At 47.8% G+C, this 25246-nt stretch overlaps 1 protein-coding gene across 2 annotated transcripts in view; it reads left to right on the top strand.

Moving 5' to 3' along the window:
• SGCD (sarcoglycan delta) overlaps positions 1-25246 on the top strand; it is a 528736-nt gene that overhangs the window by 340976 nt on the left and 162514 nt on the right. Inside the window, exon 1 of one of the 2 annotated variants that reach the window (XM_083181717.1) lies at positions 24162-24370. The exons of the other annotated variant lie outside the window; for it this stretch is intronic. The gene's annotated coding sequence lies outside the window, so the exon portion shown is untranslated. Of the gene's footprint in view, positions 1-24161; positions 24371-25246 lie in introns of those variants that run through there. 2 annotated transcript variants of the gene reach the window in all.

Genomic DNA, 25246 nt, shown 5'->3' with positions numbered 1-25246 from the left:
GCACCTGATGGTATCAGAATTTAATCCACGGCACCCCTAGGCCACAAGTTTGTTTTGGAGAAATTAAATAAATTGTGTTATATAACATCTTTAGGTGTCTACTTTATATGTAGCAGGGTTGCCAACTTTTTTAAACTCCTTTCCAGGAGAAGCCCTGAGAGGAGACTCTCAGCAGGAGTTCGGGGGCGGGGCCTAAGTGTGCCACTTTAGCTCCGCCCCCTCCATGGAGATCGGCAGATCTGGGTATTTATCCATCGGGGGGGGGGGGGCAGAAACCGGGAGGGTTGCCCACTTGTCCGGGGGACCGGTAGGGTAACCCGATTTTTGGGATTTTTTAGGCAACCCTGATATGTAGTGAGGGACAACATTTGCTTCTGTTTGTCCACATCACTTATGATTGGCAGCCACAAGCACTGGTTTTGCCTATTCTATTGACAATAATTAATATGAATTAGTCCTGGACCACCAACCTGAGGCACCAATGCAAGGGTCCCAAGGCACCCCAGGGTGCCATGGCACACAGTTTAGGAACCACTGCCCAAAATAAATGTTTAAATGGTTCTCTTTTATTAAAGGAGCAATTGCCAAGCATTTCTAATATCGCATCCAATACAAAATCTTTAGTGCAATATCAGCAACACTTGGGGCGAAATGTAATAGGGTGCGTTTTTTTAGACTAAAAAAAAATCGCACCAAATCGCACCTTTAAAAATCGCGTTTTTTGCCGCGAATTCGCATATGTAATGAGATGCGAATTAGCGGCAAAAAATGCGATTTGCCGCGATTTGCCGCGATTTTTAGTCATGAAAATGTGCGCATTTTCAGTCATGAAAATGTGCGCATTTTCATAAATGCGATTTTGTGCTAAAAAAAAAAAGTAAAAAAAAAAATGGCGTGGGGTCCCCCCTCCTAAGCATAACCAGCCCCGGGCTCATTGAGCCGGACCTGGTTCCAAAAATACGGGGGAACAAAAAGCATAGGGGTCCCCCGTATTTCTGAAACCAGCCCCGGACTCTTGGACCGGTCCTGGTTCCAAAAATACGGGGGCCAAAAAATCTGGGGGTCCCCCGTATTTTGAAACCAGCACCGGGCTCCAACAGCCCGCGGTGTCATGCCACAGCCGGGGGACACTTTTTATACAAGGTCCCCCGGCCAAAACATGAGCACCGTGGCTGGTCAGCCTTGGACGGGGTACCTGGAGGAGTGGGGACCCCCCCAATAAAGGGGTCCCCCCCCCCAAGGCTTCACCCGTCCAGGGCTGAAGCCCGGGGCTGTCACCGGCGTCCGTGGCCAGTGGACGCCGGCCTGATAGGGTTAAATCCATCATACATATCATTACATTGCTTTTTACCGGCGAACTACAAGTGCCAGCAGACCTCCCCCGCATGCTGGGACTTGGAGAACCACAAGTCCCAGCATGCAGGGCATTAATGGGCCCGCTGGGACTTGTAGTCCACCTGTAAAAAGAATGTTTATAAAAAACACACACACAGAGAAGTACAAGTTTATTACACACACACACCTCAATTTTACACCAGCATACTTACCATTCCTGGATCCAGCGCTGGTCTGGCTGCTTTACAGCCGGCTCCCCCCGCACTGACAGGCAGCGGGGAGAACCGCTTTCTCCGTTGCCTGTCACCGGCTTTCTCCGTAGCTTCTGTAGCTCTGTCCCAGTGCTACAGAGGCTGAGAGCGTGATTGGCTGAGCTACAGTATGCGTCTCCATGGAGACGCATAGCTCAGCCAATCAGGACTGAGCTATGCGTCTCCATGGAGACGCATACTGTAGCTCAGCCAATCACGCTCTCAGCCTCTGTAGCACTGGGACAGAGCTACAGAAGCTACGGAGAAAGCCGGTGACAGGCAACGGAGAAAGCGGTACTCCCCGCTGCCTGTCAGTGCGGGGGGAGCCGGCTGTAAAGCAGCCAGACCAGCGCTGGATCCAGGAATGGTAAGTATGCTGGTGTAAAATTGAGGTGTGTGTGTGTAATAAACTTGTACTTCTCTGTGTGTGTGTTTTTTATAAACATTCTTTTTACAGGTGGACTACAAGTCCCAGCGGGCCCATTAATGCCCTGCATGCTGGGACTTGTGGTTCTCCAAGTCCCAGCATGCGGGGGAGGTCTGCTGGCACTTGTAGTTCGCCGGTAAAAAGCAATGTAATGATATGTATGATGGATTTAACCCTATCAGGCCGGCGTCCACTGGCCACGGACGCCGGTGACAGCCCCGGGCTTCAGCCCTGGACGGGTGAAGCCTGGGGGGGGGGACCCCTTTATTGGGGGGGTCCCCACTCCTCCAGGTACCCCGTCCAAGGCTGACCAGCCACGGTGCTCATGTTTTGGCCGGGGGACCTTGTATAAAAAGTGTCCCCCGGCTGTGGCATGACACCGCGGGCTGTTGGAGCCCGGTGCTGGTTTCAAAATACGGGGGACCCCCAGATTTTTTGTCCCCCGTATTTTTGGAACCAGGACCGGTCCAAGAGTCCGGGGCTGGTTTCAGAAATACGGGGGACCCCTATGCTTTTTGTTCCCCCGTATTTTTGGAACCAGGTCCGGCTCAATGAGCCCGGGGCTGGTTATGCTTAGGAGGGGGGACCCCACGCCGTTTTTTTTTTTATAAAAACACTTTTACACATTTTTATTAACAGAACCATGCACAGATCTCAATGATCTGTGCATGGTTCTGTCAAATTCGCCTGTCAGAACCTGGTCTATTTTTTTTGCGATTTTTGGTAACATTGACCAAAAATCGCACCCTATTACATTTGCGAGTTGTATACTTTATAATGGGAAAACATCTGGATGCGAATTGAAATGTGACTAAAAATCGCACTTCTAAAAGTGCGATTTCGCGGTAAAAAGTGTGATTTTTTACCGCGATTTTCAACCTATTAAATGTGCGATTTTCGGAAAATGTGCGATTTCGGCCGTTTTTGACCAAAAATCGCACATGTCTAAAAAATCGCACTCTATTACATTTCGCCCTTGATGTTTTCTACCAAATGTTCCCTCACTGCTATACAACAAATACAAAGTAACTAGACCTTCATAGTATGTACCAATAATTCTACATTCCTACTTAACCTTTTTACAACAATATTTTGTAACTCAATATACAATAAATAAATAATACAATACAATACTGAATAATACAATACATGGATTCTTACATGCTATCAGTACTGTGTAGTTTAATGAAACTTCTCGTGAAGTAAATAAATGGTACTGACTGGTAAAGGACTAAATGTAAGGTAGAAGAGCCAACAACAACAAAAAAAAAACTTTTTTCACCATTACCATCTCTCACTCTACTTCGATAATTCCCAGCTCAACTGATAGGACAGATGCCGACACACCACGTCACCGCTAGTAGCCGCCCAGCAAGTTTCGTCATCAGTTAGAATTTTGTCACCCCCCTGATGAAGTCATAACTGATGACGAAACACTTTAAACATGGCTACTAGTAGTGAAGTGGTACGTCGGCATATGTCCTGTCAGCTGAGCAGGGAACGATCGGAGTGGGAGATGACCTATATGCCACAAGCTGGGAGTGCAGTAGCTTGTGTGGCCTTATATACAGTACATCCTGTGACCGGCAAGCTGTATTTAGATTCTTTCCAAGTATGTGAGCAGTATACTTACCAGTAAATTATTTATTTATGTATTTATTTGGTGATATCTCTCTCTCTCTCTCTCTCTCTCTCTCTCTCTATATATATATATATATATATATATATATATATATATATATATATATATACACCTCTATATATATAGATATATATATATATATATAGATAGATATATATATATACACCTCTATATATATAGATATATATATATATATATATAGATATATATATATATATATATATATATATACACCTCAAATGCAGCAATGAAATAAAGAGTATCTCTCACCAAATAGCAGAATACAGTTTCCCCGGGCGATAGCACTGCATATGCTAGAACGCTTGGCTGTGGCACCAAAGGTCTCTGCAATCTCTTGAATACAGTTACTCTTGAATACATCACTCTTAAGCCGCCCATACACGGTCCGTTTAACGGATCTGTTGTGTACTTATATAGTACACATCGCATGCATAGTGCATGCGATGCGATGCGATGAACAGCTAGTACAAAAAGTATGTTCAGCACATACTTTTTGTACCGTACTATGAGATGCGCGGGAGCGCGCATCTCATAGTACAGAACGGACGGTCCGGGCACCTTTAGTGATGTCTTTCACGTACTGTGCGTCTCTCTCACTTGTTTCTTATTTCTTGATTCCACACCTTTTGCATTTTGCGGTTTGCTTAGTGTCACACTGCTGACTTTCTGCACATGGAACATCACATTCGGAGTGCATACCTGTCCCTGGGGAGGTTGTTTCTAACATGACTTCTTCCAGTGCATCTAGATTATACCACCTTCTAAAAAGATTAGGGTTTTTACAATATATGGTTGCTTAGACTTAACAGTAAGAACTGGTCACCCGGAGGAATGCAGAATGGGGAGATATGGGAAATTTTGAAATTCATATAGAAGTATGTTTTTGGTGTATTAATTGGTATTTTATTTTAAACACTGGACTGTCTGCATCTCATACCGTAGGTACTACCTATATTTGTTGGATGCACCCCACCACCACAGAATAGATAAGACCCTGTGTGTGATTATGTTCTGATCTCTCTCTTTCCTGTTAGGAGTTTCCATAATGAGAGTTGTCTGCATGGACTACTAAGCAGCTACAACAAATCACTGTCCTTGCAAAGAAACTCATTAGTGGCACCCCTGGCAGAATAGGAATAATCCAGGAGATTCATTAGTGGCACCCCTGGCAGAATAGGAAGAATCCAGGAGATTTGTGACAAAAATGGGAGTCTCCTACAGGATGCAACAGGGTAGGCAACAATGTGAAGAAATAAAGAAAATGTAAGGCTATGGGCGGTATTCAATGTGAATACCAGCGACGTGCAGCGAATCCTGTTTAGGATTCGATGCACATTCGCCACTGCCCGCCACGTTCCGGAGCCTCGACGGCTCCGGTATTCAACGAGTCAGGGGCTCACTGCCCCTGACTGGCGAATTTGTGCTCCTGCGGCGATGCCGCAGGGAGCCTTAGGACGGTGGCAGGCAGGGAGATGGAAGTCTCTCTGCCTGCCCCAGAGCGTATGTGGGGGGGAGGTGGGCTCCCCGGGTGCCAGGCAGCACAGGCTGCCCCCCGTGGGGTGCCAGCAGGGGACCGGGTATATTCACTACACCCGATAACGATCGGGTGCAGTGAATATATGAATATCTAATGAGCGGCTCGGCTCCGGCGCCCCCTGCTGGCTGCTTTAAATTAAAAATATATTCATGTGCTTACAGCACATGAATAAAAATAGCATGCCCCTCCTCAGAATAAAATTCCTGATTTTTTTTACACCAAATGTAAAAAACAAAACACTTTATTTTAAAAGTTCACATTCCACTTCACCATAAAAAGATAGCGATTGCTACTCGGTGAATCATGGCGAAAAAAACCTTGAAATGTATATGCCATCTGCTCATTGAATAGGGTGATTCACCGTTTTTGTCAAAAATTCGCCAAACAGCGAATCAGGCTCATTGAATACCGCCCTATGTATGGAATGCACAGTGGTGATAATAAGTTTGACTGAAGAGGTGAACTTTCAGGGAATACTTGAAAGTTTAGATACATGATGGGAAATGTAATAGGGTCCAAGTTTGCGGTGGTGCCAATTGGGTGCAGCCTGAAAAAATCCTGAAATCGTCAATGGGAGCAAATGAGCGTGAGAGACATACTGTAGGTTTTGTGAAGAGGTGGGGTCTGGGAAATATTTTGAGATAAGCAAAGAGATGTATGTTGGTGTAGTTTGGTTAATAGCCTTGTGTGTAAGTAAAGTTATTTTTATTTCCAGTCTTTTCTGTATGCTGCCTTTCTCTTTCCTGTAAGCAATGTGGAGGTCTGCACAGTGCCTGGCATGACTTCTGTCTCTTATACCATGCTGGTTCTTTGTTTTGTTTTTCATTGGCATTAGTAACACTGCTAAGATTGTCATTGATGCTCCCTCTGCTGGTAGCAGAGCCAATCACTTCCTGCCAGTACCACAGAGGACTGTGGAGAGCAGTAGAGGGTTTAGGTTTGTTACGCAGTTGCCATCAACTGTCCTTAACTTGCAAGCGCAGTCCTAGGCTTTACAGATCTGTCTCTTCAGATAAAACGAAGGCTGCATAGGCTCAAGTGCATTTAAGAGCCTGTGAATTTAGTGATTGTTAAATAAAGTTATTGAAAAAGGCAGATTACCCAGGAAAAGCTCAGGAGTGAGTAGCAGGTGGGTCAGCCAATCAAGTGGCTTAGGGGCGGTAGCTTAGAGAGGGGTATATTAGGTGAAGTCAGGCGAAGTCACTTCCTCTTTTTATCCCCTCCTGCTTCGCCTCGCTAATGAGGCGAAGCAGGAACTGAAATGCGCCGCTATAATAAATCTACCCCTGAGTTCCCAATCAGTTTGTGTCCTGCAGAAGTTGGAAAAGGAACGGAGTGATCTGGGGGTAATGTTAGAAAGAAAGGGCAAAGAAATGTGTGAATATTCAGAACAGGTCAGCATCTTCACATAGGTAGAGGGAGGGAGTGCAGTGAGGAAGACAGGGGCTGCCCAGTTGCTAAGGTAGCCATGGGCACGCCCCCAAATTGACAGGAGCAGGGGTTGGCTGCACTAGGCCACACCCCTCCATCTTAAATTATGCCTACCCACCCAGCATCTCCACCCCCTTTCTGGCCTAGACAGCCCTCAGCGCAGCAGGTCCCGAGTTTAAACTAACAAAAGTTGGGAGGTATGTAGAAATAAAATTGAGAAAGGAAGTAGAATGCCTAATGCTGCATACATACAGAACATTACCCCTTTCAAATCGCAAAAGCTGGGTCGGGTTTTGTACATGGATCAGACCCAGGTCCGACCCAGGTCAGAAAGACGTTTATAACGAATTATTAACCCAGGTTATTGCAGGTTTGGTGCATTTTTACCAGTGAGATGTCATTTTTAAAGTACTTCATTGGTCTCTGAGGTCTGAACAAAGCTCGGTGATGTCTATACAAAGGAGGGTGCTGGGGAATGTTTGATGTTGGGATCTAATAAAGCCAGATGCCGCTAACATTTTACTGATATTGCGATAAATTATCGCATCCCTGACTGTGGATGTGATTTGCCTACAGATTTCCTCCTCACCCCTGATGTTCAGCATCTCCATGATTTCTTCATCACTCCAGTTTGACATGGCTGTACAGTGCAGTACAGTAGGTAGAAAGTGCAGTGAAGTACAGTACAGTGCAGTGCAGTGCAGTGCAGTGCTGCCAAATTTTAGCTGTTATGCTTGTCCTCACTGAGCAGTGCAGTAAAGTTTTGTGTGCTCTGGACACTAAAAATGAAACCAATAAACACTCTTTACTCAGAGCAAGGAAATAACCCAGGTCTGCAGTTTAAATGCACAATAACCCGGGTCTGACCTGTGTATAACCCAACTTTTTTCCCGGGATGAAAGACCGGGTTATTCAACCCGGGTTATTGACTGTGGAGCTTTCACATCACACACCGATAATAACCCGGGTGCGCATGTGTAGGCTCTGTGTGCGAACGCATGCATAGTCGCCGGCCCGTTCGCACAGAGCATTGTGGGTGGGGGCGGTGGGCAAGGGTCGCGCCCATGGGAACGCCCAGCATTTCATGGATGTTTCCATGCAAATGCTGGGCATTCCCACATTAGTGGCAGATTCACGCGGGTGCTGGGGGCTGGCAGCTGGGGGGGGGGGATTAAGGCCATTTGTGCAACCAGAATAACCTCCTTGATTTGCAGGGTGCAGTAAAGTAATGGAAAGAAAACATTTTATATAAAAAAATTAATAACGGGTTGCAAAAATAACACACACACACGATTTGGTCCTAACGCCTACACACACATAGAAACAGAATTTTCTGGCACACCGTAATATGCAATATCATAGGCAGATAATGGGCAAAACTCCTGAGCTCTGTTAGAAATGTTCTTTATTTCAATACATCCAGATAATCTTTTATGCAGGGATCAGCAGTGATTATTCTACTGTCTCTTATGGGCATAGACATAACAACGGGTGCAGGGTTGCACTGGGACTTTGAAACGATTCAGTCCCGATGTGACCCTGCATTTTGCTCTTTCTGGCCCCTTTAGAGAACCGGTTTGCTAACATCGGGGGAGATTCTCTAAAACTCTCCGCCCCCCTTCGCCGCCCATCGCAATCATAATTATCGCATATGTTCTAACACACGGGTGTCAAACTCAAGGCCCGCGGGCCGAATCCGGCCCGCCGGACCTCTTCAAGTGGCCCCCTGCCTCCGCCCAGCCCCCCCCCCTCGCCGCTGCCCATCCGCCCCCGCTGCCCGCCCCCCCGCGCCTCTCCGTCCTTGCACACAGAATGTTCAGTGTCTGACAGGAAGCACAGCTCTGCGACTTCCTGGTGACGTGCAGAGCTGCTCTTCCTGTCAGACGCTGAACATTCTGTGCGCAGGTAAAGGCAGCAGTAACTGTGGGGTGGGTGGGCAAGCACATATTAACCCCTGGCAACGGACATTAACACCCCCTGGCAACGAGCAAGAACCCATGAAAACGGACATTAACCCCTGGGCAACGAGCTGAAACCCCTGGCAACGGACATTAACCCCTTGGCAACGAGCTGGAACCCCTGGTAATGGACATTAACCCCATGGCAATTAGCAAGAACCCCTGGCAACAGACATTAACCCCTCCTTGGCAACGAGCAAGAACCCCTGAAAATGTACATTAACCCTTTGCAACGAGCTGGAATCCCTGGCAACAGACATTAACCCCTGGCAGCCACCACCAGCAAAAAGAAAAATCGTGCAGGAGACAGTTTGAAGAGCAGCTCTCCCTCTCCCCATCCTGGTTGGACACAGGTAGGCAGCCTACTACTCACCATGATACTTGTAGTAGTACACATTCGGAAAGGGGACGTGGTAACGCCCTTTTTGCCCATGGCCACTCCCATTTGTTCATGGCCACGCCCCCTTTCTGAATGTGTACCGGCCCTTTGCGGGTGACCAATGTGCTGATGCGGCCCCCGATGAATTTGAGTTTGACACCCCTGTTCTAACATATGCGATAATTATAGCAAAGGACAGCTTTTGCGTTAAGAGCTGTCCTTTGCGGTGAGAGTCGCTGGGTCCCAGCAGGTCCCGGTGGCTCCCCCCTCCCTCCCACACCCGGCGCTGCTGCGCCGGGCTCTCCTCCTCCCTGCACCCGGAAGAGGATCAGTGCAGGGAGGAGGTCACAGGTCCGGGCAGCACAGCTCTGTGCTGCCCAGACACAGGTGAGGGAGCGGTGCGGAGCGGCGGGGGTCTGTGCGGGGCGGCGGTGGGTTCGCGTTAGAAGCCCATTGGCTTCTATGGGGGATGCCCCCCACCGCGGTAACCTGGCGGGGGATGCTTAGAGCATCCCGAAACGCTGTAAAAACCCGATAATGGGGTTTTTACCACATTTTTACCTTAGAGATTCTCCCCCATCATGTGGGTGGGGCGGGGGGTGGGGGAAGCACTTACAACCGACGCTGCTCTAAGCATTGCCTTCTCCATCAGTGTGAATGGGATCCGGGTTGTGCAACCCAATTAACCCATTCACACTGCACTGCAACTCGGCAACAACCCGGTAAGAACCCTGCTTTTTTACCAATTCGTAATGCTGGTTTGATGCCAGTTTGCAGAACCCGGTAAGCCCTTTCAGATCGCATCTATTACCATGTCAAACCGGCACGAACCTGGTAATTAGGTGTGATCTGAAAGGGGTATTACTGTCATACAGGATACAAGGCTGAGGTGCTATAATCCTCACTACCCCAGTGGTATCTATATTTTACTTGTAGGCTATACACCACAGCATTAGGATCACCTGACATATGGGAGTGTCCTGGGCATGTATGCTCTGTGCGATTCAGATTCGCAGGGCCGGGGCAATTACAGATACAGTGACGTATGCAGCAGCCAGCATAAAGTCAGGGGGCGGCATGGGCCTCAGAATCAGCCACAATGTGGGTCACCTCACTGCAGGTTTTCCAACATCCATTGTATATCAGGGAGAGGAGGTGACACGATGTGTAGATCATGGGAACGACACCCCGCACAACCTCCTATGACTAGCTGTACCCCACTCCTGTCACTATAATGTATCCCCCCTTCGCCCACTAGGATTTATCACACCCCTCACTGTCCCCTGCTGTGCCGATCTTTTCTGGAGGGGGCGGCAGCTAGAAAGTTGGCATCGATGCTACTATTGTATAATTTGTACTTTGTATCCCCAATTTGTTGTTCACATCCATTGTTCCAGTACATTGCCGACCATCGTCGCCGACCGTCAAATGATTTTTCTCCCCTTCGGAAATAAAAGTCAGTCTAATCTACGTTTATTTCCGCCACAGATCGACACAGACCAGGCGGGTGCTGACATCATGTGACATCAGCCGCCTTCCCCCGAGTAGGCAACTCCACACGTTTTTATGGGGACGCCCATAAAACACTAGGCGTTCCCTTGCTCTGCCCCCACCCCCTGTCAGTGTGAATGCCTCACGAGTGCGATACTCGCTGAAGGCGTTCGCACAGGGGTCCACCATCGGAAACGGAGCCAAATTTGCTAGGGTCTGAATTATGCCCATTCGGTACTGTAATAACAAGCCCTATCTTTTGCACTTGCTGAATATACGCACTGAAAAGGGGGTGTTCTGGTACATGGCGCCAATTGTGGATCCATGCCACTGAACTCTTCCATCTGTTTCTCCTTAGCAGTGAAGGGGTTCATTTCTTCCAACTGTATAGCAGGTGCTGCAGTGACACGGAGGAGCCAGTTCTGTGCAGCTGTCTGTCCCTGGTGGTTACTGACTCACTGTTACATATAGCACTGAGGGAGAGAGTGGCCCACAGTCTGACATCATGTTGCAATCAGCATGCGAGGTGCGCTGTCAGAGTAGAAGCAAAGCCAAAATATGATGTGTCCCTGGGTGACTCCAGTGCGTCTACCTGCTGTCACTAATGTAAAAGAGACATTCTCTGCCTCCTCTCAGTCTGGGTTTTGGACCCATTACATATATTACTGTGACAAACAAGTCTTTTTTTTTTTTCTCTTAGAATAATCAAAGGGAAACTCATACAATGGAAATGATCTGTGCATTTACAGCGTTTATGTTCTGTTCATCTACAGGGATATATAGGATGAGTATCCCTAATTATTCAGTATTCTGAATATTTATATTTCAATGAGGTATCTTTCGGTATCTTGCATGTATGTTGTATAAACCAGGGTTGCCGACGGTACTTGTGTAGTATCACTGCTCCCACGATGGGCATCGTATAGGAAAAAATCGCATCGCATGCGATGCGATGTGATGCCATTTTTCACAGAAATCATTGACATGTGTTAAAATCATGTTAAATGCACCCCAAAGGGCATTTGTTACTGTACCACCCCCACTATGAATGCCAACCCGAAGCGTGGCGATAGTCGGCGGTACGCGTCCTATGACATTTTCATACCCCCACTATCCACGTCGGTGTGGAGTTGAGAATAGAAAGTGTGGCGAGCACAGCGAGCCACCGAGCACGAAGCATGGCGAGCGGACACGGATAGCTGTGAATCCCGCGAGGGGACACGGATACCTGCGCTCGCCACACTTTCTATTCTCAACTCCACGCCGACGTGGATAGTGGGGGTATGAAAATGTCGTAGGACGCGTACCGCGCTCGCCACGCTTCGGGTTGGCGTTGATAGTGGGGGTGGTACAGTGTGAAAAAAGACATTTGGGGTGCATTTAACATGTTTGCTACTAATTTAAATGCATTTGGATGCATTTGTGATCAAAATCGCATGGCATGGCATCGCATGGCATGGCATCGCATGGCATGCGATGCGATGGCATGCGATGGCATGCGATGCGATGGCATGCGATTTTTACAACAAATGCTTAAAAAACCCGGAAGCATCGCATCACATGCCATCGCATGCCACTACATATGGCATGCGATGGGAGCCGTGATAGTATACAAGTACCTTGCCGACTTTTAGAATCTCCTCTCTGGGAGAAGCCCGGAGAGGAGACCTTCAGCAGCAGTTTGGGGGCGGGGCTTGAGCGTGGCATCATTAAGCCCTGCCCCCAGGATGTAAAATAGCCAAATTTACGGATCTTGGTAGAGGGGGAGGGGCTAAAATGACGAGATTGTGACATTTTAGCCCCGCCCCCTCCGGAGACCCGCGGATTGCGCCATTTAAATGCTGAGGTCGTCGGAAGACAGCTGCGATCAGGGGGCGCAGTGTGGGTCCCCCTCAATCCGGGAGGGTTGCCCACCTTTTCGGGGGGGTAGGCAACCCTGGTATAAACACATGAAATACTGTACACACAAATATATTTTATGAAACAAGGTTTGTGTATTATCTCAGGCACTGAATGTGAATGCAGAGCAATCAATTTCTAGCACATATACAGTATAGAGCCAGCTACATACAGTATCATGTACCCAGCAGCGCCAGTTACAAATGTTCCCAGCAGTGCCAGTTACAATTGTCCCAAGTAGTGTCAGTTACATACATATCATGTCCCCAGTAGTGCCAGTCAGTAGCGTAACTATACATTTTGCTCCCCCCTGCCAAAAAAGTTTGTGCCCCCCCCCCCCTCCACCCCAGGCTCCTCTCCAGCCTGTTTCCCCAGCGTGTGACATAATGACGGAGAAGCTGAAGCAGGAGAGAGGAAGAGAGACCAGCAGACAATGCTGCTTCCCTTGGCTCCGACGCATCCCAGGCCGCCCCGCACGCCCATGTACAGTGAATTAAATCAGTGGGGGGATTTGTCATCTCTGCCATGGCTGCACCCACGCTGTGGTAGACTCGCCTCCAGTGCTCAGTCAGTGGGCAGCGGCAGGCAGCAGCATGTCGGTGCGTCGAGCGGGTGCCGGTGCCCACACAGACCCCACTGCTGCTTGTTTCCCCAGAGGCTGCTGGGGGTGCCTTACAGTAGTTACGCGACTGGTACCAGTAACAGATGCCCCCCAGTAGTGCCAGTAACAGATGTTCCAAGTAGTGCCAGTTACATACCATGTCCCCAGTAGTGCCGGTAACAGATGTCCCCAGTAGTACCAGAAACAGATGTCGTAGTGCCAGTAACAGATGTCCCCAGTAGTGCCAGTAACAGATGTCCCCAGTAGTGCCAATTACAAATCATGTCCCGGGTAACATGTACCCAGGCTGTCCCCCTCCAGGATGAGGTGCTTATTCCCATTTCCTGCCTGATTTTTTATTTCAACCAAACACAAAGCTCCTTGATAAAGGTCTCTTTTGTGTGGAGGCTCCAGTTCCCTAACCCACACTTTATTATTGCTGTGACCACTGCTACATTGAATGCTGCCTTAATAAAGGTCTTTGTTGACCGAAACGTCGGCAGGCTATTTACATTAAACTGGATGTTGATCCTGATGAACCTATTGACAGAAGTCTGGTGAGTGCTGTTTTCCCTTTTGGGAGTATGTCTGTATCTATATAGTATTGTTTGTACTTTACTATTTATACAGCACCCCAGCGGCTACCGTACTATAGAGGGTGAGAGTGCAGGTCTTGTGTGGATATACTGTATATATATATATATTAATTATTATTATTATTATTATGATTAACAGTTTCTTTTATAGCGCACACAGATTCCGCAGCGCTTTACAGAGAATATTTGAACATTCACATCAGTCCCTGCCCCAGTGGAGCTTACACTCTATATTCCCTACCACATGTACTCGCACACACAGACATTCTAGGGTTAATTGTTTGGAAGCCAATTATCCTAGCAGTATATTTTTGGATTGTGGGAGGAATATATATAGGAATATATATATTAGGGATGTGCACTTTTGGGGTATTGGGTTCTAATGATCGGCCAGTGATAAAGAACCAGGCACTTTATCACTTCTCCTCCCTTATCACTGCTTCATACATCTACCCCCAGTGGTGTAGCTAGGTGCCACGGTGCCCGGGGCAAAGGCATGTTTCGCCTCCCCCCCCACACACACACACACATGATTTGTATTAGGCGGGGCTCTTGCGTGGTGAAAAGGGGACGCGGCCTAACATTATACCACAAGCCGTAATGCCCGTTGCACATTTTAGCGAACTGTGTAATACCATATTTTACATAAAGCCACATGCTGTAATGCCAATTACACATAAGGCCACACATGATGCCCATTACATACTATATAACAAACCTTAATGCCCATTACACATCTGATATATGCTACTTACCTACATGCTCATTGCTAGGAACTTCATGCTCGATGCCAGGGGCTTCATGCTCGATGCCAAGGGAGACTGAAATAGCTTGTTGCCAAGGGGAACTAAAATTTCTTGTTGCCGAGGGAGACTAATATTGTTCGTTGCCAAGGGGGACCACCTCCCCGCCCGCTCCCTGCTCTGCCCGGCTGAGCTGCTTCTGTCCGCAGCTATTTTCACTTAAGTCTCCTTCTGGACTGCTAGCCAACAGGCATTTGCGGTACAGCAGCCATCAATGCTGCTTCTGATTGGCTGTTGGACGGCAAGTGCCTATTGGCTAGCGGTCCAGCGGCAGACTTAATAGCGGTGGACAGGGCTGCTGAGCGAAGCCAGGCAGAGCAGGGGAGCAGGCTGCACCGCTCCAGCACCCTTTGATGTCTCGCCGCCCTCCCTATGCCCCTATCTACCCCTGAGGCCAAGTACAAATGCTTCACCACGGACTAGCGGCAATTCTTGCAGTAAAAGAGTTTACTAAATTTTATTGTTTTTCATTCTATTTGAGCATTACGTACAGAAATTATAACTGGATGAAATTCCGCAGCACCCTTATTGTTCTACCTTGTAGAGAACAGTGCATATCAAAGATAGCAGCATGCTGAAAGATAGTGATAGGCTTATCAGAAGTCTCTAATGGATTCACTTGCTCTTACTTACTCCGCTTTTACTGAACCATCCTCTTCTATCCCTTGTTCCTGTGGTCTCCAGTAATTAATGTCAGACGAGGGACTTGCATTATAAGCTGAGCTTTTCTTCATTCCCTTGACCCTGTCAGCCTCTGTTTAATCTCCCGCGAAGCGGTTGGAGATTCTAGAGACAGGCAAATATAAGAAGAGCCTCCTTGATGGACGCATTACAATTGTAGTTTCACTTAGTAAAAAATTGTAGGGATAGGACGGGGATGTGTTGCGTGTCCTGAGCGTGGAGAGATAAATCGATATGTAAATTCACTTTACTGTGGTCATTTCTTTAATGCAACTGCATACCTCCCAACAGTCCCAATTTTATCGGGACAGTCCCGATTGTCAGGGCCTGTCCCGATGTCTCACCCGCGGGCGGCAGTGTCCCGCGGTGTGGGGGGGCTGTTGGGAGTCCCCCCTGTCAGCTGCTAAGCAGCGGGGAATAAACGCTGTGCGCATGCGCACAGCGTCTATTCCCGCAGCCAGGGGACTGGGGGCATGGCAAGAGGCTCACAGAGCCTCTGGGTCATGCCCCCATAGCGGCAAAATGGGGGCGTGGCCTCGCGGAAGAGCCAAGAGTATAGGCCACGCCCCCAAATTAGGCCACACCACCCCCCTCCGGCGCGCAGGAGCATCGTCCCGTCTGCAGTACTTCAAATGTTGGGAGGTATGCAACTGTTATATTGTTAACTATAGGAGACAAGTAGCAGAAGTTTATATTGCAGACACAACTTGTTCAAACCAGGCTTTGCTCCCTGAGGGAATAGGTAAGCAGATTCCATGGGTAAATGTAATAGGGTGCGAAGTTTCAGAGGTGCAGGGTTGAGAATGGTCAAATGTTTAAAGTGGCAATCAAAACAAGGTTGGTTTTGCCATCTAAATCAGTGGTTCCCAACCCTGGTCCTCAAGTACCCCCAACAGTGCACGTTTTCCAGGTCACCCGGCAGGTGCACAGATTATTCAGGCACATTTTAAAAGATCCACAGGTGGAGCTAATTATTTCACTTGTGATTCTGTGTGGAGACCTGCAAAACTTGCACTGTTGGGGGTACTTGAGGACCAGGGATGGGAACCACTGATCTAAATGATTGCCACTTTAAAACTATCGGGGTCATTCAGGCCTGATCGCTGAGCTGTGATTCTTCGGAGCCCAGCGGCCAGGAAAACGGCAGAGTTTCTCCCCTATGCATGGCTGAGAATGCGTTCGCAGACGCGCACACAGGAAAATCTATTCGGAATTACTCACCATCCAATGGGTTTTCTCCTGTTCACACTCGACAAGTAAGTCTAGACTAAATTGGCACTGCGATGGCCATGGGGGGAAGGAGGCCGCTGCTGACATCAGTGGCCCTCCCACACAATGGCCGCCTGCGTTTTTCCGGACACTCCCAGAAAACACCAGCGTGCCGCCCACAAATGGCTGCCGGCTGTCAATCACCTTGTGTAACTGGGAATAGTGTCAAAAACACAGCCAACTTTTGGGGCGTATATCTGGTTTCAGCTGTCATCATAGAGAAGCATGGTGCGAGCATCACTCTGTTGTGGCCAATCTGTGCGACTCACTCCAGCCTAGGTGGTGCTGTGTATGGTCACCAGTTGCTGATATCTGTGTTATGCGGCAGCTTCACTTGCGATGAGTAGGAGTCCGCAGCCTGAATAATTGCAGCTGCTAAAATGAATTAGGCCACTGTTTTGTCATTGTCCCCAGTCCATCTTAATAGATTCAAGTGCCCATAAAGAGGGACTTTCCCTCCAAAACTGAGACCTATGAGACTAATGCAGTGGCAGAGTGAGACATAGGGCCTTATTCTAGTTCACTCTTTCTGACAAAATCCTTCTTAGATGGACAAAACCATGTGCACTGCAGGTGGGGCAGATGTTACTTGTGCAGAGAGAGTTAGATTTGGGTGGTGTTTTACTTCAAAGTGAGATCTATATTGCAGTGTAAAAATAAAGCAGCCAGTATTTACACTGCACAGAAACAAAATAACTCACCCAAATCTAATTCTCTCTGCACATTTTACATCTTCCCCAACTGCAGTGCACATGGTTTTGTCCATCTAAGAAGGATTTCGTCAGAAAGACTGAACTAGAATAAGGCCCATAATACCATTTAATTGTCATTGCTTTTAAGAATTTGGGAGCATTTGCCAAAATTGGAAAATTCCAGACCAATCTGTAGGAAACTTTGCCACATACGTGCTGGCAAATATTGCAGAGATGTGCCAGGTCCTGTGCTAATGCCAAGTACGTGCAGACAATTGTTCACTGCTGAGTTTTCCAACTTAGGAAAACAGATCTTCACATTCTACAGTATTGTTATGGTTTGGTATCATGGGCCTAATTCAGACTCAGTTGCAGGTCTGCCAACACTAGGCTGCGGGGTGTACAGGGAATTTTGTGGGCACATCACTAGAGCTTTGCTGCACATCAATGTGCTCACACATTACCGGCTGCCCCCTATCTGCGAAGCCAGGTGCAGGCTGGCTATGTTCCTAACCCTCCCCGCAAGCAGTCTGGACACGTCCGCGTTGTCTGGACCTGCTCCCACAAAACACTGCGTCGCTGCCCCCAGCCAGCACAAACTGCCTTCTCCTGTGTTCGCAGTTTCAGGGCTCGTGAATACATGCTCCGATGGTCAGTATAACATCGAAATCCCAACTGTTTGACTGCCTGATGGTCTGAATCCTGACCAACAGGTGCTATTCTCCGTCATGGGGGCTCCACAACCCCCATAGTGGATGAATGGAAACAGTGGCAAGCGCAACAAGCCCCTGAGCCTGCAGCTTGGTGAGCGCAGTGGGCCCACATCCCAGAATACCAGTTGCCGGCATTCCGATGTCTATATATTGACCATCGTGATCCCAACCGTAGGCCAGTCATACCACACCCAGCATAATGGTGTGGTAAGGTTGGTATTAGGTCTGATACAATGCTGTGGTGAGTTATAAGCTGGTATACTGTATCTTTGTGGTGACTCACTGGCTTTTGTAACAGGTTTGTGCATTTCATTCTGAATAAGTCACAGAGCTGATATAATGCATGCTTGGTCACAGAGCTGATATAATGGTACAGTGTGTCACAGAGCTGATATAATGCATGCTTGGGCACAGGACTGGTGTAACGGTACAGTGTGTCGCCGAACAGATATAATGTGTGATTAGTCACAGGGCTGGTATAATGGTACAGTGCGTAACAGAGCTGATATAATGCATGCTTGGTCACAGGACTGGTATAATGGTACAGAGTGTCACAGAGCAGATATAATTGCATTGGAGCTACAGGGCTGGCACAGTGGGTTACACAGCATTGGTCACATGAACTGTATAGTGCTACAGTACATTGCCCATCATGAAATGTTAGTCTTGCTGGTGGTTGAATATGGCCTGTATCACTCAGTATGCTGCACAATGAGCAGCCACACTCCTCCAATGCTTTAATACTGAATGCATATTTTAAATTACACAATCAGTATTAACAACTGGAGTATTTTTTTCTGGCCTAAACCATCGCTGAACACAAGTTAATCTTCTCTTGAATGCACAATATTTTCTGCTTTGACAAAGACGTTGTAGATTACATGCTCAATGCTACGGGAAAAATGATTATAAATTACTGGTGGCAGGAAAGGAAGAGGATTTTGTCAGTTTAATGCGTTCTCTGCCATTTTGTTGACGAGCTGTGAATTGTAAAATATAGTATAATAAAAGAAAAAGCCATGTCTTCATACTTACATTTATTAAATCTCAGGATAAAGCGGCATTCCACATACATTGATATGTACTTAGAGATTTTTGTAGCCATTTAAATTCTGGAAGCACATCAAACCGCTCATTCTAAGTCACTGTGGCCTGTGCAGTGTGAAAGTATTGTTATAATGCATTGATTGCCAATGTCGTTGTTTTAAAGTGTAGTTGAGCCTAGGAGTATGGGCCCATTAAAATCAGCTGGATGATATTGTTGCTGAAGTGAAATGCCGGCAAATGGAAGAAGGTCTGATGGGTTTATGGGTCAGTCTAGGAAGTCAGAAATACCTGGGCTGGCTGCTCAGTGCAGAGCCCAGTACACTGCTCAGTCGCTCATATACAGATGTCTAGGAGTTTACCGTGAGGTCAAACACCCCTTGACTCATGGCACACCCCCTTAAGCAGTGAGCTGATAGAGCCCCAGTCCATCCTTATGCTGGCCACACATCAGACCAACTTTCCTCCAACCATCCAACTGCAGTAGCAGTTAGTTCAGGGTTGCCGACTTTATTATTCTCCTCTCCGGGTTTCTCCCGGAGAGGAGAGTTTCAGAAGCCGATTAGGGGACGGGGCTTAAGAGTGACATCACTAAGCCCCGCCCACGATGTTAAACCAGCGAATTCACGGATCTCCGTGGAGGGGGCGGGGCTAAAATGATGCGATTGTGCCATTTTAGCTCCGCCCCCTCCTCTGAGACCCGAGGATTGCGGCATTTTAATGCCGCGATCCAGGGGGACAGCGGGGGTCCCCCCTGAATCCGGGAGGGTTGCCCACCCTTCCGGGGGGCCAAGAGGGGGGACCCGATTTTCGTGAGACTCCCGGTAATTCCGGCAACCCTGAGTTAGTTCACTTTCTCTCTCTCTCTGCCTGGCTCTTTGCAACTGGGGAGGGGGATATTGGGCCCCTGGCCCCTCCATCAGACCCGGGCCCAGGTAAAAAGAACCCACCCACTTCTCTCAGCGCCACTGTCTGTAATACAAAAATATCGGGGGGGGGGGTGTGCTCCTATATGCTCAGACACCAGTTATCAGTACCCACTCTTCCCAGGCAGTGGCTGTAGCTATTTTTGGTACTTGTGTAATAGCACGGTGCCCGGCTACGCTACGTTTTCAGCGTAAGCTAAGCTACGCTGTCAGCGTAGCTTCCTAGTGTACTTAGCGTAGTGACTCCGCGGCAGCCCGACGGCTGCCTAGCGTTGTTAGCGTAGTGACTCCGCGGCAGCCCGGCTCTGTCCCCAGCATCCATGGCTCTGTCTCCGGCGTCCATGGCAAGCCTAGTGAGCGCATCTCACACAGCACCGGTAACCGCCAGCTCCCCTGCTCTGGCGGACACCGGTGGAGAGGGGATCATGCGGGCGCCGGCGGAGAGGCGCTCCATCTGTCTGAGACGCAACCCTGTCCCCGTCCGCTTCAGGGAGAGCCTCCTTTTCAAACCCTTACTATCCACGCCAGCCTGAAGTGTGGCGTGGAGTTGATGTTATGTTGATGTTATAAAGTGAGGCAAGCGTAGCGAGCCACCGTGCCTGAAGCGTGGTGAGCGCAGCGAGCCCCACGAGGGGACATGGATTACTTTACATGTATTCCGTGGCCCCTTGCGGGGCTCGCTGCGCTAACCACGCTTCGGGCTCGGTGGCTCGCAGACTTTATAAAATCAACTTTACGCCAATGTGGATAGTGGGGATGTAAACAGGTTGGGGGGACACGTAAAGCATCCGCTCATGGGCTGGTGTGGATAATGGGGATGTTTCAGGAACACATATCTGACAGGGACGCTGACTACGCTGGATGCAGGAGCACTACGCTACTTCTGACAGGGATGCTGACTACGCTTACTACGCTCACAGGAACACTACGCTACTTCTGACTACTTCAGCAGGTCCTGGCTCCCGAAGCACAGGCGGCTTCAATGCAGGACATCGGCGGTCAATTAAAATGCAGTACCGCCTGGTGAGTCAATCAGAGCTTGTATACCGGCAGCCGCTCTGATTGGCTAACAGTACATGAGCTCTGATTGGCTTAAAAGCCGGTGCAGCATTTTAATTGGCCACCGGCTTCGTTGCAGTGGGCAAAATGAGCTACCTGGGACAACTGCACCCCCCAGTAGGCGGCCCTGACCCTAACCACCCCCACCCCCCATCACACCCACACACACTCTCTCTCTGCACTACTGGTGACCAGAGGTAAGGAATATGCATTGTCTACCATATTTGAGTTTATTGGACACCTCTATTTGTTATTTATTAACAGGGTTGTTTTTATATTCATACAGCTCCTACATATTAGGCATTTGGGCTTTCAAGAGAGTATAGCTGTCATTCACATTAGTCCCTGTCCCATTGGAGTTTATAGTCTAAATTCAATAACACACAATTTTTGTCAAAGCCAAGCCACTATATCTTTGGCTTGCAGGAGAAACCGGAGCAAGGTCAATCATAGGCAAGAAAAGAAATACAAACTCCACACAGAACCTGCTCTTTTTGGAATCAAACCCATGACCACAGTTTTGTGAGATGACAATTCTAGCCAACATGCCACCGTGCTGGCCACAATGGATGGCTGTGGATGAAAATGGCAGTAATCTCAGTCTCTTTGTGTTATATAAATAACAACATAGCAAATAAATGTCAGAAATGAAGGATGGTAAGAGGAACTAGATACCCTAAAGGTCATCCATTCTAATTTCTTTCCTTTGTTTTAGTGTCATTTTCAAATGCACCTGGCATTTGTGATTGTCAATGGAATAAGTAAAGTATTAAAAACTGATATATTTTAATACAGTAAAGGAAAATAATCAGCGGTATACAGCAGATGAAGGACATACAGTAGAAAGAGTTCAGGCACAAAGCCGTCTCTGTGTATCTATATCCCCTATACATAATGAGAAGCAAAGTACACAGGATCAGACAGGTGACAGTATTATTCCCTAATTGCCTTTAGTGATGGTGTACCAATACCTTTGTGTTTCTAAAGACATGTATCTTTGGTGTGCATGCAGTGTTTCCATTGTATTGTTTAATGTGTATTGTTCTGTTACATCTGTTGCACTATAAATAAAAATACACACTACTTAACCCTTTGAGTGCCATGTGAATTTGTTAAAATTGGCAAGCAAACATTCGTATTCATCATAATGATCTGTAATGTGTTTACCTTATATAGGAAATATAAGGTTTTTTTTTTCACAGCATTTCTTATTTGAATTTACAGTATATAACAAATGTGAGCGATGTTGGCATTTTTAGCGGATATTTTGCACATCGCTCTCAGAGATCTTGACACTCATTTTTTTGCGCATCTCTAAAGCCCCGTACACACGGGGGAGATATATTGCTCAGCCATATATTGCTAGCAATACTGTATATGGCTGAGCAATATATTGCTCAGTGTTTCCTTTTCATCAGCGACCAGAGATGGTCGCTGATGAGAAGGAACCTCTGCCGGGGGAGCCGCAGAGGTAATCAGCTGGTTGCAGGAGCAAGCTCCTGCGACCAGCGATTAGAATGGGGCTGAAAATGGGAGCGCGCACCCGGCGATTTATCGCCGGGGCACACTCCCATCACTGGCAATGTGGTCGCCAGCGACCATATTCCCAGCGATTTCAGTCCCTATCGCCCCCGTGTGTACACAGCTTAACAGAGATATTGGCACTCAAAGAGCAGTATTGAATTCGGCCGGTGATCCTCGCCGTTTAACCCCCACGCCGGACGATCACCGTATTCAGTGTTCCGGGGGAACCCTTGCTGTCAGATGACAGCGAGGATTCCCCCAAACAGCGAGGCTTGCGGCTAATGCAAGGCAAGGAGCCCGCTGCATTTAGCCTTGAGCCTTGCTGTTTTAGTGGCCGCACACACCATTTCCACATCGCTGAGTTTTTGCAGCGACGTGGAAACGGCGTGTGCAGGGGGTCAGTTGAATACTGACCCTGCGAGCTGTGACAGCGAGCCGAGGGCCAGGAAGGGGACCCAATTTCTGGGACCCTCCCGGTCATTCCGGGAGGGTAGGCAGCCCTGATCTAGTCAGATCGCCGATGTTCTCACCAGAGAACACTGGGCCTGCCAGATCGCTCAGCAAACATCGCTGACACATTGCTGTGTGCTAAGCGATCTTGGTGAGTGATCTAGCATCACTCAGATCCCTGGCACATGTCTCATGTATGTAGGCCCCATACAGCGCTACTTGTGAGAAATGTATGATCTATAAAGACATGCAGTTGTGTAAAGGTGCCCACAGACGCATCAATTATCGAATGCGTTTTGTACTTTTTAAGCACAAATTGCATCTTATGTACAATTATTGGATGGTGTTTATGTTCCCGGGAGCCCGATATTGTATGTCTAAAAAAGTACGTGCTGCACGTACTTTTTAGACTACATCTGAAATTTAACATTACAAACATGGGTTCATCACATGCATCCAAGTGCACATCTCATAGCAAGCTGGAAGAAAAATTGTATAGAACCATTGTACAGTCAAAAACGCATAGCACAGTACAATTGTAGCGTCTGTGGGCACCTTTAGACAGTCAGTGGAAAAGGGAGTTCACCTTTCTAAAAAGATAAGCATCTTCCATTTACAAAAAATGCTATTACCATTTAAATGACTTTTAATCGACTTGTATTATTTGTTCGACTGGTAATCTCCGGTTTTAGTGCGATTCATTTATTTTGTACAATTTTATATGTTATATTTTATTTGCTATACAGTATCTGTTCCAATAAATTGATGATACACTTTTTATCTAATTAATGTCAGTCAGAATTTGATACACATAGCTTTTTTCCTTTTTCTGTTTTGCTTGTACATTATGCTAGGTACACACCAGGACGACTAGGGCCCGATCAGCACAATCTAGATCCAATTCCGATCAATCGGATGTAGATTGTGTGCTGATTGGGCCCTTTTCTGACCTGGTGTGGAGCGATTCCGATCCGATGCGCGGTCCCGCGGGTCGGTCGGTCGTTATTGAGATCCTACCTGCTGCAGGTAGGATCTCAATGACGACCATAGAACCGGGTGCGGGTCGCCATCGGATCGGACCCGCTCACGGTGCACATCGTGAGCGGGTCGTGCCCTCCCGCGTCATCGTGAGCGGGTCGGACGAGACACTGACGACCCGCTCACGATGTGCATCGTGAGCGGGTCGTCCTGGTGTGTACCCCGCATAAGAGTCAAACTTGCAGGAGCTTGCAAACTAGCAGAATGCTTGTGCCTTTGTTTGTGGTCTGTTCAGTTCCATATTAGGTGCCATTAAATTAGAACCCCCAGGACTCAGGAGGGAAAAGTGGAAGCTATGTAATATAAAACAGGTGTTCCCCCTCCCTGTTTATTTCAGGCAGCTGAGACCAGGAGCAGTGACAGATCCTGGCTGTGCATCCATGTATTACAGAGGCCGCAAGGCTTCAGTAGAAATCAGGGAGAGCAGCCCAGGAAATTCTTAGGGGCTGGGCAGGGTCTTGGCTGCAAGTTTGTGACTGGAAAATGTGAGACAGACAGTGAAAGCATCTGAGCTCAGGCCTTGCCGGCTGGGTACTGACCGGGAAGTCTGTGAAGCTACTTCTCCTGTTGGCGGACTGTTTGTTTGTGTCCGGATACTGAAAGGTAAGGACTGGAGTACAGTACATTAGGAGGAGATGCAGCACTGCTACATGGTAATCTGTTACAACAGAGCAGTGATACTCTGTACACTGTAGCTGCCACTTTGAATGCTATGCAGTGTAGTCCATGACAGCTGTTGTCAATGAGGTTGTTGTGTGTTTTATTTTTGTAAATGGAGAAGTGTTCAGCGATTAGCCCGTTCTATGCTGCCTGATGTACAGTAACACTCAGTAAACATGTAGAACATGGCATCTGTGCGAGCGTTTCACTAATGTATAATCAAGGAACTGTAGATTTAAAGTCGTGAACACGCTGAGGCGATATCGGCCCCATATGTTGTTTCTGGAAAAAGTTGAGCGACATTGGGCATATCCCTCAGTGCAATTGCATACGCCATCAGCCGTGTTGCCCTTGAAACCGGGCAATATCGCATGTGACCTCGAGTATGCTAATAAAGGACAGAACAGTGACCTTCTCTTCCTTCATTAGATTGCTCTAATTTGTGCACATGATCTAATACATCAGTCAGTCAGGCCGATGTATCAACTCGTACACATAGTGCGTACCCAGGTTGATTCTCTACCTATAGTTTTAGGGTGCCCATACACGGTGTGATGTTCACACCAGTTATGGGCTGGATCACATCGCAACGCATGGGTTTTGCATGCAATGCGATCAGAAGGCAGTACAAAAAGTATGTGCAGCATATACTATGTTGTACTGTGCTATTAGATGCCCGGCGGGAGCGCGCAATGCATCGTACGGTGTGGAGATGTGCAGACTCGGATTCCGGAAATCCGAGCCCCCATGAACGTCATCAATCCGAGCCCGGTTCCGAGCAGTGCTCGGAGCTTCCTGCCTGACTCGGATCCGGGCGCG

Source organism: Crinia signifera, chromosome 4 (assembly GCF_055691185.1).
Source record: "Crinia signifera chromosome 4, ASM5569118v1, whole genome shotgun sequence".
Lineage (NCBI taxonomy): Eukaryota > Metazoa > Chordata > Amphibia > Anura > Myobatrachidae > Crinia > Crinia signifera.
The sequence above is the reverse complement of the archived record's forward strand: the minus strand, read 5'-3'. Positions and strand labels throughout refer to the sequence as shown.